We start from the raw sequence: 17,644 nt of genomic DNA, 5'->3' as shown, positions 1-17,644 counted from the left end.
CAGGAGTCCCCAAACTCCAGGCCGGGGACCGCTACCGGCACCGTTCCACGGCCTTTGAGGAACCGGCTGCACAGCAGGAGGTGGGCAGCAGGTGAGCCAGGGAAGCTTCATCTGCAGCTCCCCAGCGCTCCCCAGCGCTCCCCAGCGCTCCCATTACCGCCTGACCACCCCTCCCCCACCCCTGTCTGTGGAAAATTTTTCTTCCACGAAAACGGTCCCTGGTGCCAAAAAGGTTGGGGACCGCTGGTTTAGAAGGATCTGAGGGTGGAGTTTTCCAGTCCTCAGACTTCAAAAGGCCATTCATCTGCACAGGTCCAGTTTTAGGGTCGGTGGGCCCAACCGGCCTTAGCGGGCTCGCACTGGACGAGAGCTGACTCCAAGTTCCTGTAAAACAACTGGGGTACTTGAAGGTGGGAAGGCAGGCAATGAAAGAGAGGGAAAGAAAAAGATAAAATATCGCCAGCTTCCTCAGTGAAGGCCCTTTACAAGCAGAGGGGTTTTGACAAGCTGTTCCCTTATCTGTTGCTCTTCAGGACAAGCTCTAGAGTTCCCCTTAGCCGTCGGCTTCTGTTAAGTCCGTGGGGCATGGTTTCAGTTGTAGCAAGCAATAAATATTTGTTGAATTAATTCATGAGTGAAATGACATGACATCCATTTAAAGATATACCTGTAGATCCAAATTCGTTGTAAAATGGAGCTCTGGAACATTTTCTTAATGGGCAGTACATGGGTGTCACAAGCCAAAGCAAAAATTTGTTCATAGTCTTTGAAATTGTACTAATAATATACCAAGTCGGATGAGAATAAATAGGAAGAAAAGTTAAGGAGAATAGGCTTTAACAGATGTTCATTTGTAGTTGGAGAGAAAAGGGAAAAATTTCCTTCTGCTCAGGTGCCTGTCCTGAAATTCTCACAATTTTTTTTGCAGACAGTTTGGCTGGTTTCCAAACATACATCATTGCTTGTCTGGTATGAGGAATGCCATCTGTGCAGTATGGAAATCCTTCTTTAAAAATGGACTGCTAATTGTACTCCGGGCAGGTGCTGTTAAAGTGAAATCAGGGGTCAAGCTTACAGTGGTCTAAAATGACTATGCTATGTTGAAAAAGAATGGCATTACCATATTGTAAGATGGAATTTAAGCATGGCATGTAAGCATTCCATTTTGGGGGTGTTGTAAAGGTCAGATTGCATAGCAAAGCTGTAAAACTTTCAAACTACTTCCACCATCAACAATGGAATAAAGCTTTACTTTAAATCAAGGATATAGGCTACATCAAAGTTATATATTTCCTCACTAAAATATCTTTCCAATTATAGTTTTTTCTGAAAATTACATGAAGGAGGAACTGAAAAGTATGACTACTGATTCCAAAATAAATAAATTAATTTTGTAAAATTAGTCAAAATTAGTTTTTCATAGTTATTAAATAGAACCCATTTTATTATTGGAATAAATAGACTCAGTGGAGTCTTTTTTAGCCCTCTGCAGGGCAAAATAACCAATTTATTTTCCTTAAAAGTATTAATTAAATAGAACTATTATAGGCTATCACAGTTATTTTACTACAGATTCATGATGACACACTCACCTGATACTATGCTAATTCGTATAATGCAAGATAGAAAAACCTCTCAGGCAAATTTTAAAGTATGAATATAGATTTGTCTTCTCCAATAAAAAGTCATCATCATTATAAACTCTAACTTCGTTAATGCTTATGGTGTGTGACCTTTCCTATCCGCGATATGGTTAATGCGTTATACCGTTTAATCCCTACAGGAGCTCTGTAAGAGTCCAGTATTGTTCTAGGCTACAGATGAGATAATTGAAGCTTAGCAAGTTAAAGCATCTTGCCTAAACCCATACACCACTAAATGGGGCTTATAGTCAAATCTGTTGAACCCCAAAGCCTGTGTTTTGACCACTCCAAAAATAGTCTCTTCATAAAACAAGCATATTAGGTAGAAGGATTTCCCTTATTAGCCCATCTAATCGCAAAGGAAATGTCCCCAGCAGAGCAAAATATTGTAACTTACATAACCACTTGATATCAGCTAAAATTTCAGCCACTGTAGCCAAGGCAAACAGAGCTACAAACAGGGAGTTTAAAAGGCCCCTCCTTTACCATGAATCTAGTGGGTCTGTTAAAGCCAAGAGACTTAAAGCAGGAAGCTTATTCTTCTATCCAATTCCAATTAGCTCTGTTATCTTGTTTTGTTACCGAGTCCAAGCTCGTACTGCTCGCCACAGGACAGGCCACTAAATAGACTAGTTAGTGGGGCAAGGAACAGCAACTTTATTCAGAAAGCCAGCAGACCAAGAAGATGGTGGATTAATGTCCCAAAGAACCATCTACCCGAGTAATAATTCAGCCTTCTTTTATACAAAAAGGCAGTGCAGGAGCACCGTGGCTGGTTGTTAACAAATTTCTTGGTGCAGGAATCCTTTGTTCTGGCAGCTGTCCATGTAGGTCTGCTCACAATGTTCCTGTAAACCTCCAGCAAGACAATTGTTATTTTCTGCTCTGCAACTTTTTATAAAGGTCAGAGCCTTGAGAATGGGCTATCTTGCATATTTCTGGCTATAGGCAATACTCTCTTAGATGCAGAGCCAGCGTGACCAAGCACAGGCAACAGAGCACAAGGGTTAGAGCTAAAGGAATAGATCCAATACGGAGTCAGATTTATTCTTCTCTGTCACAGTTTCTCATCTTGCAATGGATTCGAATTATCAAATAAGACTTGGAAAGTTGTTACTGCCAGACACTGGGTTTTGAACAGAACTGGAAGCTTAAGTATCAGAGGAGAATCCAGAAAAATGATAAAAAGTCATTTGGAGCTGTTAAAACATAAACTGAGGTATATTAAAACTTTTAAGAGTTTGAGCAAAAAGTGATTCCGATTGGGCAGCAGCAAACCAGAAGTGGTTAGGATCCCACTGCTTGAGGAGAGACTTATGTAGAGAAAGTTTGGAAGCAAAGTAAGAAGATTATTGATTGGCTGTAGCTTATATCCTAGTTGGCTGTTTGTAATCGGTAGTCCTTAGCATTTTAATTTCATGTCCTTGAGGCACTTATAGGCTTAGATTTTGGTTTGCTTACATTGGCTGCCATGGCATTAGAGCCCCCTCAGTCTAATTAATGAAACTAATTACCTTTACATGATAAATCTCTGCATTACAGCAGGATTTAGTTCATTAAGGTGTGTTAAAAACAAGACAACAGGCCCAAAATTGAGTTGCTTTTGCTAAATCCCATGTCATCAAACCAAGACTTAATTAACGTTTTGGCTCTCCCAGAAAATGAATCTTCAGTCCTTCAAGGATCACCTGATCGGTACTCGTTAGGTAATCTGTCGATTAGGTAACAGATCTTTGCCATCCCCTAAAGGAAAGTAACTTTGTAATAACCAACCCACTTCTTTGTCAGTATAACTTTCTTGTTCCTGCTCCCTTCTGCCTATAAAGGTTTTTCATTTCCTACATGTCCTCAGAGCTCAGGTTGGAATTGATTTTTACTCAAATAAATACTTAAATTTAATATGCCTCAGTTTATCTTTTAACAGTCCTGGAGTTGGAAGAGGGAACTGAAGAGACCCCCAACGGCCCCAGGAGCAGTGAGCCAGCAGGTGAAGGTACCTGTCGAGCCCCTTCAGTTCACTGTTTCCTTGCTGCCTTTGGAGGTGGGGAGTAAGTCCCTCTCCCATCGTAGCACTGCAGCTTTTGCATCACGAGCTTTCAGACTTGGAGCATTTCTGGGTCTGGGGTAGGGCTGGGTCTGCCTGGGTCCAGTGTGAGGTTTCAGGTGGGTAAAATTTTGCTTTAAAACTGCACGAGCGGGTTAACTTTACCGAAGATCATCTTGAATTACAGTGGCCACAGTGGAGAACTTTTAACCTAGGTTAGCTTATCCATTTACCAGGTGCTCTAAAGAAAAAGGGGTCTCAGCCAAACGTTCACCATAAAGGATAGAGGGAAATTACTTTTCCTTCTCCACAGTTTCTGGTGACCAGGGAGAGATTTGCTGGGACAACCCACTTGCTCTAGAGCCTGTAGAAAGGATGCTGGGAAAACTGACAGAAGCCAGCAAAGGGTAAGAATTTTTATCAAAGCTCTCCCAGATGTCTGTTTTTGTTCCCTGGGTAAAAGAGGAAGGTGAAATTTCATATTGCCCCTTTCTTTCACATTGGCAAGAAAAAACATGTGTAAGAGTTAGATCTCTGAATTGTGACTTGTAAATTTGCTTTCAGGTACTCTTTGGTTGTTGATCCATCCTCTCCAGGGACAGCTACTGCCTTCTTGTTTGGCTTCTTATTCTGTGTCCTAAGAACTTGGCTTTCTGCCTGACTGGGGCACACAGGTTCTTGTGTGTCCAGGCAGCTTAACCGTCAGGTTGGGGACCCCGAAAATATGGCTTAACAGGAATGTGGGTTTCACTCCATTTATGGCTAGGGTCCCACCAATTGTTGCCGGCTCTCAGGGAAATTGTCTTTCTTTCTTTTGGTTTTCCTTGGGCGTGGCTCTGGATCTTAGGAGGGTGGTACCTTCTTTACTTTCTTTGAGGATGCTTCTTACATCCATGGGATTGTTCAGTACTTCCAGGAATATTGACTATTTGTCCCAGCTGAAACCTGATAAGATTTTCTAAGAAATCTCTATGGTGAGATGTTGGTGAAATTGAAAACTGATATTCAAAGCCTGATAGGAGCATTTTTTTTTTTTTTTTAAGGCTTTCTTCCCTAAGCTAAGATTCTGAGGCCTTTGTGGAAGGATTTGCCTCAACATTCCAAAGATATGTTCCAAGTGTAGAACATAGGAAGTTTTTATTTCCACCTTAGTTGAAAATCTTCTCCTTGATATAAAGAAGCAAATTAAAGATAATGTAGTTGGATGGCTGGGTCAGCCTCTTGATATCATTCTGGTTGCAACCCAATTCTTTGAGGAGTGAAAAAACAACTGTACTCGTTTTACAAATCCAGTCTTTACAAGAACAGAAATACAGCTCTAAAAATAATTCAAAGGCCACCTATCCTTTTGATCAGTCCCCAAACCTCCTGTATTCATCTTAAAAGGCTTGCCGATATTGCAAAAGATCTGGACTTAGGAAAAAAAAAACTCTTCCTAGAGAAACTGATATCTTTTCTTAGTGCTTTTGAGAAGTAAATGTTCTACCCAGTCTCCTCTATGAACCCAGAGCTGTAAGATCTCTGTTTACATCTCTCTATATGTTTATGTATATCTATGTATGTACGTTATATAGATGAGTGATTTTCTTTCTACCTCCAATGGAATTTCCAAAATTAATTTGTAAAGACCTCAATTTAACTGGCTTAAAGAAAACTAAGCATTTATATAAATCAAGCATTTTTCAAATTCAAGTGATCTAGGATAGTCTTCAGCAAATAAAAGCTAGTTTAAGCTTGTTGGTTTAATTAAAACAGGCATATCTTTAGAGCTATTAATAGTAAATATAACGCAGGCATGTAACTTTTATTCTACCTAGGTTTACTAAAAGTCAAATAAGCTCATGTTATCTCTGTTACAGAATTTGTCAGTAAGAGAACTTAAGGTGATGATTAGCTGTTCAATGTCTCATGAAATTTTCACAAGTAATCTAAATATATTGTTAACAAATAAGTTAAATAGAAATAAGTAAGATAAAAGTTTATAAATGAGCTTTTCAACGGTAACTATGCTTTATGGTATGTCTACTTAAAAATAGTTTCCAAAATCTTTTTGGTAACTTGAATCCTTACAGTTATGCTGAGAAAATTAAATGATGAATATTCATTGAATATCTAGACTGTTTTGGAATAAGATAAAATACTGAAAAATTAATTACTGAACACAGGTTTATTCATTTTTGGCTTGCTTTTACCAAGGAGCTAGAGATATTTGGGTCTACTAGTAAACATGTCTGTGCCACACTGGAAAATTTACTATGAGGAGGAATACATCAATACTTCTAGAAATTCAGAAATGTATTTATAAATTTGCCAATATATAGAATGCTAGCATAACAGACAGTCCACAATTGCTTACTTCTTAGTTTTCACTAGGAATTAAGGATTCTAAGGGTTAAGAATTCTAGTAAATATATGTAATTAAAACTACTTAGAGGGTGAAAAGAAAGAACTGTGTACAAAAAGTAGGTAAGGAAAGTAAAGTGACTGGTTGTTCCAGAATGAGTAAAAGGAAAAAAAATAGGACAAAAACTGAATGGATGTAAGAAAGTTTAGAAGGTTTGTGGAAAAGGAATCCTGGGAAAGAAATTTTGTATGTGCTCAAGCTTGCTAAGATTCAATGGGATTTATTTAAATTTTTAAAAAATGAGGTTTAATATTAAAAGTATGCTGGTGCAAAACTAGAATTTGATTTTCTTTCTGTTGAAAGGACAAAGTTTGTTTAGATGTTGGTCTTCTCTTATAAGAAATTGTAAACAAAGATTTTGCTTTACATTTAAGTAATCTGCCTGAACGGCAAAGATTTTCCATCTTAAAATAATTTACTGTGCTTCCCATTGTCTTTATCAGGTCTTTGATTACTTAAGAAAACCCAGTCTTTTCAATGTTAACAACTATACAACCTTCTGTTTTTGCCTTTAACATCTTTTACTGTCACTTTGGTTAAATAGAAAATTAAATGGTATTTCATAATGATTCTGAATTCCTCTCATGTAATCTAAATTTTAATTGAGAAATTAATCTACCACGTATATTTGTAGTGAGTGACTCACTAGCCAAAACCTATAATCCATTTTTAGCTAATGTAACCATAAAATATGCAATGTAACCAAACTATGTAGGATAAGCAATGTTAGATTTTACCAACATTGATTAATGAGTGATTACTTTTATGATGGCGTAGGACTATTCTGTTACTTAGACCTTATTATGTGATTGTCTCTGAAGAGTTCAGTGGCTTGTTGTGTGTGTTGCTTGGCTTATAATTGAATTTTGCTATTAATTTATATAATCTGTCTTTGCTCAATGATAAATAAAATTTTTTTTAAAAAATTTTTTTCTAGAGATCTATGTCAGACACAATACCTCAGGGTCCTGCTTTTATAGGTTCAGTCCTTTACAAATGCCAGTGGATTTATCCAGTCTTCCATCTGAGGGGATGATTCAGGAGTATCTCTGCCTATGACATTATAGCAAGTAGTTGGCAGGGACTACTTTCAATAATCAGGGACTTTTAATGTCTTGGATTAGCTTTAAATGAGCTCTGCAATAGGGAACTCTCTGTGAGGAGGACATGAGTATGAGCTGAAATCTAAGTAGATGAACTGAGATTCTGGATCAGTTGTTATAGATTGGCTCTTAGACACTTTCACCACTTTTCTGAAAATGGATATAGTTGTTTTTTAAAATTGCCCAAATCAACGATTTGATCTTTCTACCAAAACAAAGGTGTATACTTTTCCTTTCATGAAATGCTTTGTAAACCTATTCATTCTTCATGTGTATCCAATATAGACATTCTTTTTAGATCTCTGCCACTCTCTCTTTACTATAATAAAGAAAAAAATATATTTATAAGGTATATGTTTATATAGAATACAATAAGTGCATATTTTACTTTATATAATCTGTTTCTAAATGAATTCATCAATTTTCATCAATTGTTTGTTTCCTTATAAAGCTCAGAGCTGATTTAAAAACCACTATTCTCAATGGAAAGAAGTAAAATTCCTTGGAAAGGGATTTTTAAGTAAATATGCTGAGAGAGAAAGAAATTAACATAGAATATCATGTGTTAAGATATGTAATATAAATTAGATAAAGGCTTGCAAACAATTGAAAATGTAAATCATTTTTTAGTTATATACAGTTTTCAAATATCATTAAAGCTTTCTGTATAACCTGGGATTGAGACAGGAATGTCTTCTGTAAAGTTGCAAACTGAGAATGTGTTTCCAGCATATACTGATATTTCAGTAGTATCAAATTCACAGTTGAATGGAAAAACTATGCTGAGATAAAATTTTTTTTAATTGACTGTGAGCCTAGGAATTCTACTTCATATATGTAAAGTAATACTTCCATTTCACTTTTATAAATTTATTTTCTTTTATGCACTTAAGAGAGTTCATTACCAACATGACAATCTGTACTTTTTCGACTTTAACCGCATAGCTATTTCAGATGAGCTTTAACAGGTGGCATTCACATCATGTATATTCAGGCTGCCCAGTGATGGCAAATGCAAAGAGTCAGGTCCAAACGTATAAAAAATATTGTTTTTCTAGACAGTTTTCCTGTAACAGGACACATCTCCACCTGGAACAAATCCACTGATACTTCAAAGTGTAGTAAATCCCCATCCAAGCTTATTTACTCTTTCATTTCTTAAACCCAGTCCTCCTGTATGTCCTACTCAAGTGATACCACTACCATCCTCCTAGATGCTCAAATTTTAATTGAGTCTCTTCCTTCTGACTCCTTCCCTGCCCTCAAACTCAAATTGATGGTCGATAGTTCAGTTAACTTCATTTTACGTCCACCCCTTACACTCCACCTTTGCTGTCATTAACTTTACCAAGACACTCATTATTATTAGAGACCTGGATGATTTTACATTCCTGCAGAAGGATTCAGGTTTGCTTCTGGCATTCTTTTGGGTAGGAACACATAATTCAATTAGGAATGAGGTGTTTTTTAGCTGAGTTTGTCTACTTGAGGCTGGTCTATTTCTAATTCACCCTTATTCTAGTTTGTTTGAGCCTCTCTTCATTATTGGAAACAGAACTGTAATTTTTGTCCCACACTTTACACCCAATCTTAGTCCCATCAAATCATTGAAAGTTTTGCTGAGCTTCTGATTTTATCATTTACTTCTTTCAGCTCAGTTATTTAGCCCCTGAGCTGATGCTTAGAGTCAGCAAATGGTTTAATGCAGAAAAAGTACTAAATGTCAGAATCGCTAAAATTCGCTTCCCTTCTCCTCAGGACCAGGGCTTATCAAGTCCTGCCTGGATCACTCTCTAATGCCTTCAAATAGAGATGCTTAAAAAAAAATTTTTTTTGAGGTGACGTTCACATAACATAAAATTAACCCTTTCACAGGAGATCAATCCAGTGGCATTATGTACATTCAGAATGTTGTGCAACCACTGTTTCTGTCTACTTCCAAAGCATTTTATCAACGTAAAAGAAAAACTCGCTAACCATTAAGCAATTACTTCCCATTAACCCCCTCACCCTCCATCAGTTTTCTGCCTCTAAGGATTTACCTACTCTGGATATTTAATATGAATGAAATCATTCAATATGTGACCTTTTGTGTCTGGCTTCTTTCATTTAATATAATGTTTTCAAGAATCATCTATGTTGTACTATGTATTAGCACATCATTCATTTAAAAATTTTTTTTAATTGAAGTATAGTTCATCTACAGGTTTACAAGTTTCAGGTGTACAGTACATATTCTTTTTCAGATTATTTTCCCTTATAGGTTATTACATAATGTTGAGTATAGTGCCCTGTTCTATACAGTAGGTCCTTGTTGGTTATCTATTTTGTACATAGTACTGTACTGTCTATATGTTATACCAGCTTCCTAATTTATACCTCACACACCCCCTTTCCCCTTTGGTAACCATAAAGTTGTTTTCTATATCTGTGAGTCCCCCTCTCTTTTGGAAATAAGTTCATTTGTGTCTTTTTAAAATTTTAGATTCCACATATTAGTGATATCATATGATATTTGTCTTTCTGTGTCTGGCTGGCTTCTCTTGTGTGATAATCTCTAGGTCCATCCATGTTGCTGCCAATGGCATTATTTCATTCTTTTTATGGCTGAGTAATATTCCATTGTATATATAGACCACATCTTCTTTATCCGTTCATCTGTCAATGGGCGTTTTAGTTGCTTCCACATCTTAGCTATTGTAAATAGTGCTGCAATGAACATTGGGGTGCATATGTCTTTTCCAGTTACAGTTTTCTCCAGATATATGCCCATGAGTGGGATTGCTGGATCATATGGTAGCTCTATTGTTAGTTTTTTAAGAAACCTCCATACAGTTCTCCATAGTGGCTGCACGAATTTACATTCCCACCAACAGTGCAGGAGAGTTTCCTTCTTTCCATACCCTCTATAGCATTTATTATGTGTAGACTTTATGATAATGGTCATTCTGACCAGTGTGAGGTGATACCTCATTGCAGTTTTGATTTGCATTTCTCTAATAATTAGCGATTTTGAACATCTTTTCAGGTGCTTCTTGGCCATCCCTATGTCTTCTTTGGAGAAATGTCTATTTAGGTCAGCATATCATTTATTTTTATGGCTGAATAATATTCTATTTTATGTTTACATCACATTTTGCTTATCTGTTTATTTGTTAATGGACACTTGAACTGTTCCCACCTTTTGGCTATTTCAAATAGTGCTGCTGTAAGCACACATATCCAAGTATTTGTTAAGTACCTGTTTTCAGTTATTTGGTATATATACCTAGAAGTGAAATTGTTGGATCATATGGTAATTCTTTGTGTGTGCTTTTTTTTTATAATAGTAGCCATTTTAATGGGAGTGAAGTGGTATCTCACTGTGGTTTTAATTTGCATTTCACTACTGACTATTCTTGAGCATCTTTCCATGTGCTTGTTGGACATATGTATATCAGGTTTGGAGAAATGGTTATTCAATAATGCTAAGATGTCAGTTCTTGCCAATGCAATCTATTTAACACAATCTCAATCAAAATCCCAGCAAGTTATATTGATTCTGAAGTTTAAAGGAAAAATCAAAAGACCTAGAATAACCAACATAGTACAGGAGAAGAAAAACAAAGTCAGAGAATTGACACTAACCAACTTCAAGACAATATAAAGCTACCATAATCAAGATGTGTGGTATTGGTTAAAGAATAGAAAACTAGATCAATTGATCACAACAGACAGCCCAGAAATAGACCCACACAAATACAGTCAATTGATCTTTGACACAGGGCAAAGGCATTCAATGGAGAAAGAATAGTCTTTTCAACAAATGATGCTGGAACAACTGGACATCCATATACAATTTTAAAAAATGAATCTAGACATAGACCTATGCCTTTCACAAATATTAACTCAAAATAAATCATTGGCCTAAATATGAAATGCAAAACTGTAAAATTTTTAGAAGATATGCTAAGAGAATGTCTGATGTTGGGTTTGGCAATGACTTATTAAATGGAACACCAAAAATGTACTCCATGAAAGAAAAATGTGATAGGTTGGTCTTTTTGAAATTAAAAACTTTTGCTCTGTGAAAGACACTAAGACAAAGGAAATACAAGCCAAAGTCTGGGAGAAAATATTTGCAAAACACATATCTGATAAAGACTTTTATCCAAAACATACAAAGAAATTGTAAAATTTAACAGTAAGAACGCAAACAACTGAATAAAAAATGGATAAAATATATGAAAAGACCCTTAACCAACAAGATATACAGATGACAAATAAGCATACGAAAAGATGTGCAACATCATAAATCATTAGGAAATTCAAAATTAAAACAATGAGATACTACTGCATACCTATTTAGACCAAGATTAGAAAAATAGCAACACCAAATTTTGGCAAGGGTGCAGAGCAACAGGAACTGTCATTTATTGCTGGTCAGAATGCAAAAGTATAACCATTTTGAAAGACATTTTGGTAATTTGTTATGAATCTAAATATAATGTTACCATATGATCCAAACACTCAGACTCCTCAATGTGTACCCAACTGAGTTGAAAACTTATGTCTACATAAAAACCTGCACATAAATGTTTACAGCAACTTTATTCATAGTGGCCAAAACTTAGAGGTAAAAAAGGTATACTTCAATAGGTAAATGGATAAACCGACTGTGGTACATCCATATGATGAAATATTATTCAGTGATAAGAATAAATGAGCTGTCAAGCCACAAAAAGAAATGAAAGGACTTTAAATTCATATTGGCAAGTTAAAGAAGTTGATCTAAAGAGGTTATATAATGTATGATTCCAACTGATTGACATTCTGAAAAAGACAAAACAATAGAGACAGTAAAATGAACAGTGGTTGTCAAAAGGAGGGCAGAAGGGGAGAGGTGAATAGGTGAAGAACAAGAAATGGATTAAAAAAAAATTTAAAAAAAAGAAATGGATTTTTAGGTGTACAAAATACTAATCTGTATGATTCTGTAATAGTAATAGATCTATGACATTACACATTTTAAAAACGCATAGAACTCTACAATACAAAATGAATTTTAATATAAATTATAGATATCAGTGGATTAAAAAATAGAAAATTAATAAAATAAAGCCATGTATAATATTTGCATTAGCAATAATCCATATTCAAAGAATTTTATTTTCAGTTGTTTTCAATTATTTATGCATTTAATTAGGCCCTAGTTTGCAAACTAACATTTTGTAACTTTCTCTGGTATTTATTTATTGATGTCCTACTAATCACTAATTTAATGGCTTACATCAAGTTTGATTTTCCTTTGGCATTCTGTAACTGTAAATACGATGGAGAAATTTGGGTGTCGTTATTTGCTTTACATTATACTGAAGTGTCTAATTTTTCAATCATCTAACTGACTTATTTCTCATGATCTCTTCTACACCCCCCCACCCACTTAAATGTGGTTCTGCACTTATCTCACATCTCTTTTTCCTCTCTATCTATCCTACTTTTGTGAATTTATTTCCCAGGTCTATGCAGTTGAATGTTTATCATTGCCATATTTAAATTTCTAACTTGGACATTCAAAATTTTGCTATAAATGTCTTATTTGACCTTTCACCTCAAAACTCAACATATCTAACACTGAATTTATCATCATTTTCCAAAATGCACATCTTCTCATTCCCATGAAATGTGCCCTCATGCTTATAAGAACTCAGCCTTGAATAGTTGGAAAAAGTATTTCAAATACCCTCTTTCCCCAGAGCCAGGCTTCCATTTTAATGGCTCTTTTATCCATATCTTTTATCTGATTCCCATCATCACTACCATGTTCTGACCACATCATATCTGAAGCCATTTCTGAAGCCTGCTAATGGTCCCTCTACTCCACCTTCTAGGTCTTCCAATTCTTTTTATCAAATTCTGCGGGTTTGATTTTCTGTTAACACCATTTTCACACACTAACTTTGCTTAAGAAACGCAGGGTTCACTTGTCATAGACTGGCATTCATCGTCTTCCATAATTTGACTCTTGGATACCTCTTCATATTTCACGCTCACTACAGGAATATACCAGCCCTAGCAAAAGAAAAAAAACAACACAAAAAAACAAAAAGCAAAACAAAACCAAAACAAATAAACAAAAAACTCTTGATTTGTTCACCGAATTTGTCTCCAGGCATACATTCCCAATAAGTATATTTTATTCCCTTCTCACTCTCACCCAAATGTCAACATCCTACTCATCTCCCACCTTCTCTGTTCTCACTCTTTTCAGTTTCTGTAGCTCTATTGATTTTACTATTACATTTTATTGTAACTCATCTTTTTATGTCCTGTTTCCACAACATCATTGCAAGTTCTTGTTGGGGCGAGGGGAGTTTCCTATCCCCAGCCCAGATAATGGCCATAATTTATACCCTGAAGTGCAGTGTTTCCTACAATGAATAGTAACCTTGCAGTCATAAAAAGTCCATAAGAGAAAATACCACAGAAAACTTCTCTTCTGAATGAGAGGTGGCATGTTTTGACATTTATTGATTGAAAAATGCTTACAGAGATCTTACTTTTTGTAAGAACCTGGACTGGGCTGTAGGATACCAGCAATGAAGAAAACACTAGCATTTTTATTAATTATTTTACTAAGCATATTGCATTTTGCCTTCTTAACTTTCTAGGGCCTGTACCTTTTTAAAAAAAAGAGTTATCAGACATGTGCTGTATAAATATTTGCAAAGTTAAGGAGAAAAATTCTAGTACTCAAAGCAGCAAGGAAATTCTTTGAGGAAAAAACTATTTAAACTAGAGCCATATGCATCCTTTTCTATGTGGCCATACTATGCCAAGGAGACAGGCCCTAACTCTGCTTTATACATTAGCACAATGGAGTTTTTCCAGGCGGGCCAGTGTCTATGCCAAATTTGCCTCGGTGAAATCTACAGAACAGGCTTTCCTATTTTAAGAACTCATAAGCTATGAAGACAGAAGTCATCCAAGTATCTCCATTTTCAGAGCTCATAATGGCAGTATTTCTTTCAGCTTCCTCAAACTTGCTTTGAAATAGGTTTGCATTTTGTGGTGATTCTTAAAAATTAGTAAGTTCTGTAAAAGTCATGCTCTGTTGGATCTTGGTTCATCCAACATTTCTCGAGATATTTATATTTTTATATTAACAAGAAACCTGTTATGTAATACTTGTTTGCAGCAGGAGTTATTAAAATCATGCCCTTTAGATTTTTGTTGGAAATTAGAAATGAGTTCATTTCAAATTTTTTCATATCAATATCTGTACTCTGCTAATTTAATAAGGATTGCAAAAAATTTAAAATGAATTAACTGGCACCCTTCATAATGACATGGGGTGATTAAATGTCTTCACAAGGATGGTAATAGCAACCTCTGCTAATAATTGCTAGAACCATAATTATGTCAAAAAATTTTATTTCCTTTTGAGACTGTGTTTACAGTAAGAATTCTCCAGCAATACAGAACTGGGAGAAAAAGAAGAAAAATAACTGAAAGAATAAATAGAACATAAATAAACATATGGCAAGATGACAGACTTAAATAACCATATCAATAATTACATTAAACGTAAACATTCTATGTACCACAATTGTCAGGAAGCATTTGTCAGAATGAATATAAAAGCAAGACCAAACTATATAATGTCTACAGAAAATACTCTTAAATATAAAGATCCAAATAGATTACAAGTAAAAAAAAAAAAGATATCCAGTGCTAGCACTAACCAAAAGAAAGCTGAAAGGGCCATATTATTATTAGACAAACTAGGTTTCAGAGAAAAAATATAAATACTGCTAAAGAAGTGTATTTCAAAAAAAAGTATATTTCATAATGATAAGAAGCCTACTGATTAAGATGATATAGCAATCCTAAATATTTACCACCTAATAACAGAGCTCTAAAATACATGGGAAAAAGCTTATAAATCTAGACGGAAAATAAAGAAATCTAAAATTATAGTCAATTTTAATACCACCCTCTCAAAAATAAATTGAACAAGTAGAAATCTGTAAGGACATAAAAACTTAAACACTAACAACTTGGTGTATTTGATATTTATGTAACACTTCAGACAACAGCAAACTATATATTTTTTTCCCTAGTGTATAAGAAACATTAGGATAAACCATCTTCTGGGCTATAAAACAAGGCTCAATAAATGTGAAAAGTTTCAAGTCTTAAAAAATACATCCTTTAAATACAAAATGAAACTAAATTAGAAATCAATATCAGAAAGGTCTCTAGAAACATTGAAATATTTGCAACATATATAACACACAGCAAAAACTATATATAAAAGAGTAAATCATAAAGGAAAAATATGGAAAACTAAATAAAAACAAAAAATAACATAACAAAGCTTATCTTATTCTCAGATGACATTTTAATTTGTATATAGAATGTCTGTATCTACAAGATACCTACTAGAACTAATTAGTGAGTTTAGCAATTTGTAGTATGTAAAATATAAGTTTAATTGTACTTCCATATACTAGTAAGGAACAATTAGAAATTGAAAGGATGAATACCATTTACAATAGCATCAAAAATTATGAGATAGGGATAAATATGACAAAATTTGGTCAACAACTATATACAGAAAGCTGTAATACACAGTGAGATAAAAAGAAGTCCTAAGTAAGTGGAAAGATGTATCAAATTAATTGATTGGAAGACTCAAGATGGTTAAGATGTTAATTCTATCCAAATTGATCTATAGAATCCATGTAAGGCCGATTAAAATCCTATCAGTTTTTTGGTAGAAATTGACTACAAATTCTAAAATTCATATTGAAATTCAAATGACCTAGAATAGTCAAAATAGGTTTGAATAAGAAGAACAAAGTTTGAGAACTAATACTACTAATAAGTGATTTCAATACTTATTACAAAGCTCCAATAATCAAGAAAATGTATTGATGTAAAGATAGACAAGTACATTAATGGAACAGAATACAGGGTCCAGAAATAGGTCTGCACATATATGGACAACTGGTTTTCAACAAAGAAACAGAACAGTTCAGTGGAGAGAATATAATCTTTTCAATACATGTTGCTGGGACAATTGGCTATCCAAATGCAAAAAAAAAAAAAATAGTTATGAATTTTGGTCCATACCTTGCACCATATACAAAAATTAACTGAAAGCATTTCATATACCTAATATAAAACCTAAAACTATAAATCTTGTAGAATACAGGAGAAAACATTTGTTTTCATGGGTTAGACAAAGATTTTTTAGGTGTAAAGCAAAAGCACAATACATAAAATAAAAACTTAAGTTGGACTTCATCAAAATAAAAAAAAACTTCTGTGTTTCCAGAGACAGTGTTAAGAGAATGGAGACAAGCCTAAGGCTGATAGAAAATAAATTCAAATCATAATTAATAAAGGACTTATATCAAAATATATAAAGAATGCTCAAAACTCAATAAAAAGCAAAACAAAAGCAACAATGAAAAACACAACTCAATGAAAAGATGGGCAAAAGATTTGGACAGACAGTTCACCAAAGGAGTTATAGAGCTGGCAAATAAGCACATGAAAAGGTACTCAACATTAATATTCATCACCTATTTGAAAAGCTACAGTTAAAAGAATTGACTATGCTGAGTATTGCAAAGGATAGGAACTGGAACTCTCATACTCTCACTCTTGGTAGAATTGTAAAATTTTATGACAACTTTGGACAGCAGTTTGGCAGTTCTTAAAACGTTAAACATACACTTACCCTATGATCCAGCCATTCCACTTCCAGGTATTTCCCCAAGAGAAATTAAAGCATTTGGTCATACAAAGATGTGTATGTGAATGTTCACAGCAGTCTTATTAGTTACAGTAAAAAACTGGAAAGAACTTAATGTTCATTAACAGATGAATGAATGAACAAATTATGGTACGTCCATGTAATGGACATTATTCAACAATAAAAATGAATAAACTATTGATATACACAAGTTGCATGACTCACAAATGCTGGGTGAAAGAAGCCAGCAGAAAAGAAATATAGTACCTACAATATTATTCCATTCAAGGAACATTTTAAAAATGTAAACTAATTTGTAGTGACAGAAAGTACTTCTGTGGTTGGCTGGGGCTGGGGATAGAATTAGGGCGTGGTTTATGGGGACAGAAGTAGAAGGATATACTCATCTTCCTTCATTTACGAAGGGGTTACATCCTGATAAACCCATCATAAGTTGAAAATGTTACAAGTTGAAATGCATTTAATACACCTAACCTACAGAACATCATAGCTTAGCCTAGGCTGCCTTCAACATGCTCAGAACATTTACATTAACCTACAGTGAGACAAAATCATTTAACACAAAGCCTATTTTATAATAAAGTATAGAATATCTCATGTAATTTATTGAATACTGTATCGAAAGAGAAAAACACATTGTTGCCTGGATACAGAATGGTTGGAAGTGTATAGGTTGTTTACCCT

The 17,644-nt window shown here is 34.7% G+C and overlaps 1 protein-coding gene across 1 annotated transcript in view; it reads left to right on the top strand.

Annotated features, from left to right (window-relative positions):
* The window catches only part of AGMO (alkylglycerol monooxygenase), a 385,663-nt gene continuing 368,019 nt past the window's right edge, over positions 1 to 17,644 (top strand). The window contains exons 1-2 of the mRNA XM_032643037.1: positions 1 to 80; positions 4,001 to 4,094. The gene's annotated coding sequence lies outside the window, so the exon portion shown is untranslated. The remainder of the gene's footprint in view (positions 81 to 4,000; positions 4,095 to 17,644) is intronic.

Source organism: Phocoena sinus, chromosome 9 (genome assembly GCF_008692025.1).
Source record: "Phocoena sinus isolate mPhoSin1 chromosome 9, mPhoSin1.pri, whole genome shotgun sequence".
In the NCBI taxonomy this organism is placed as follows: Eukaryota; Metazoa; Chordata; class Mammalia; order Artiodactyla; family Phocoenidae; genus Phocoena; species Phocoena sinus.
This window is presented reverse-complemented; position numbering and strand designations above follow the sequence as displayed.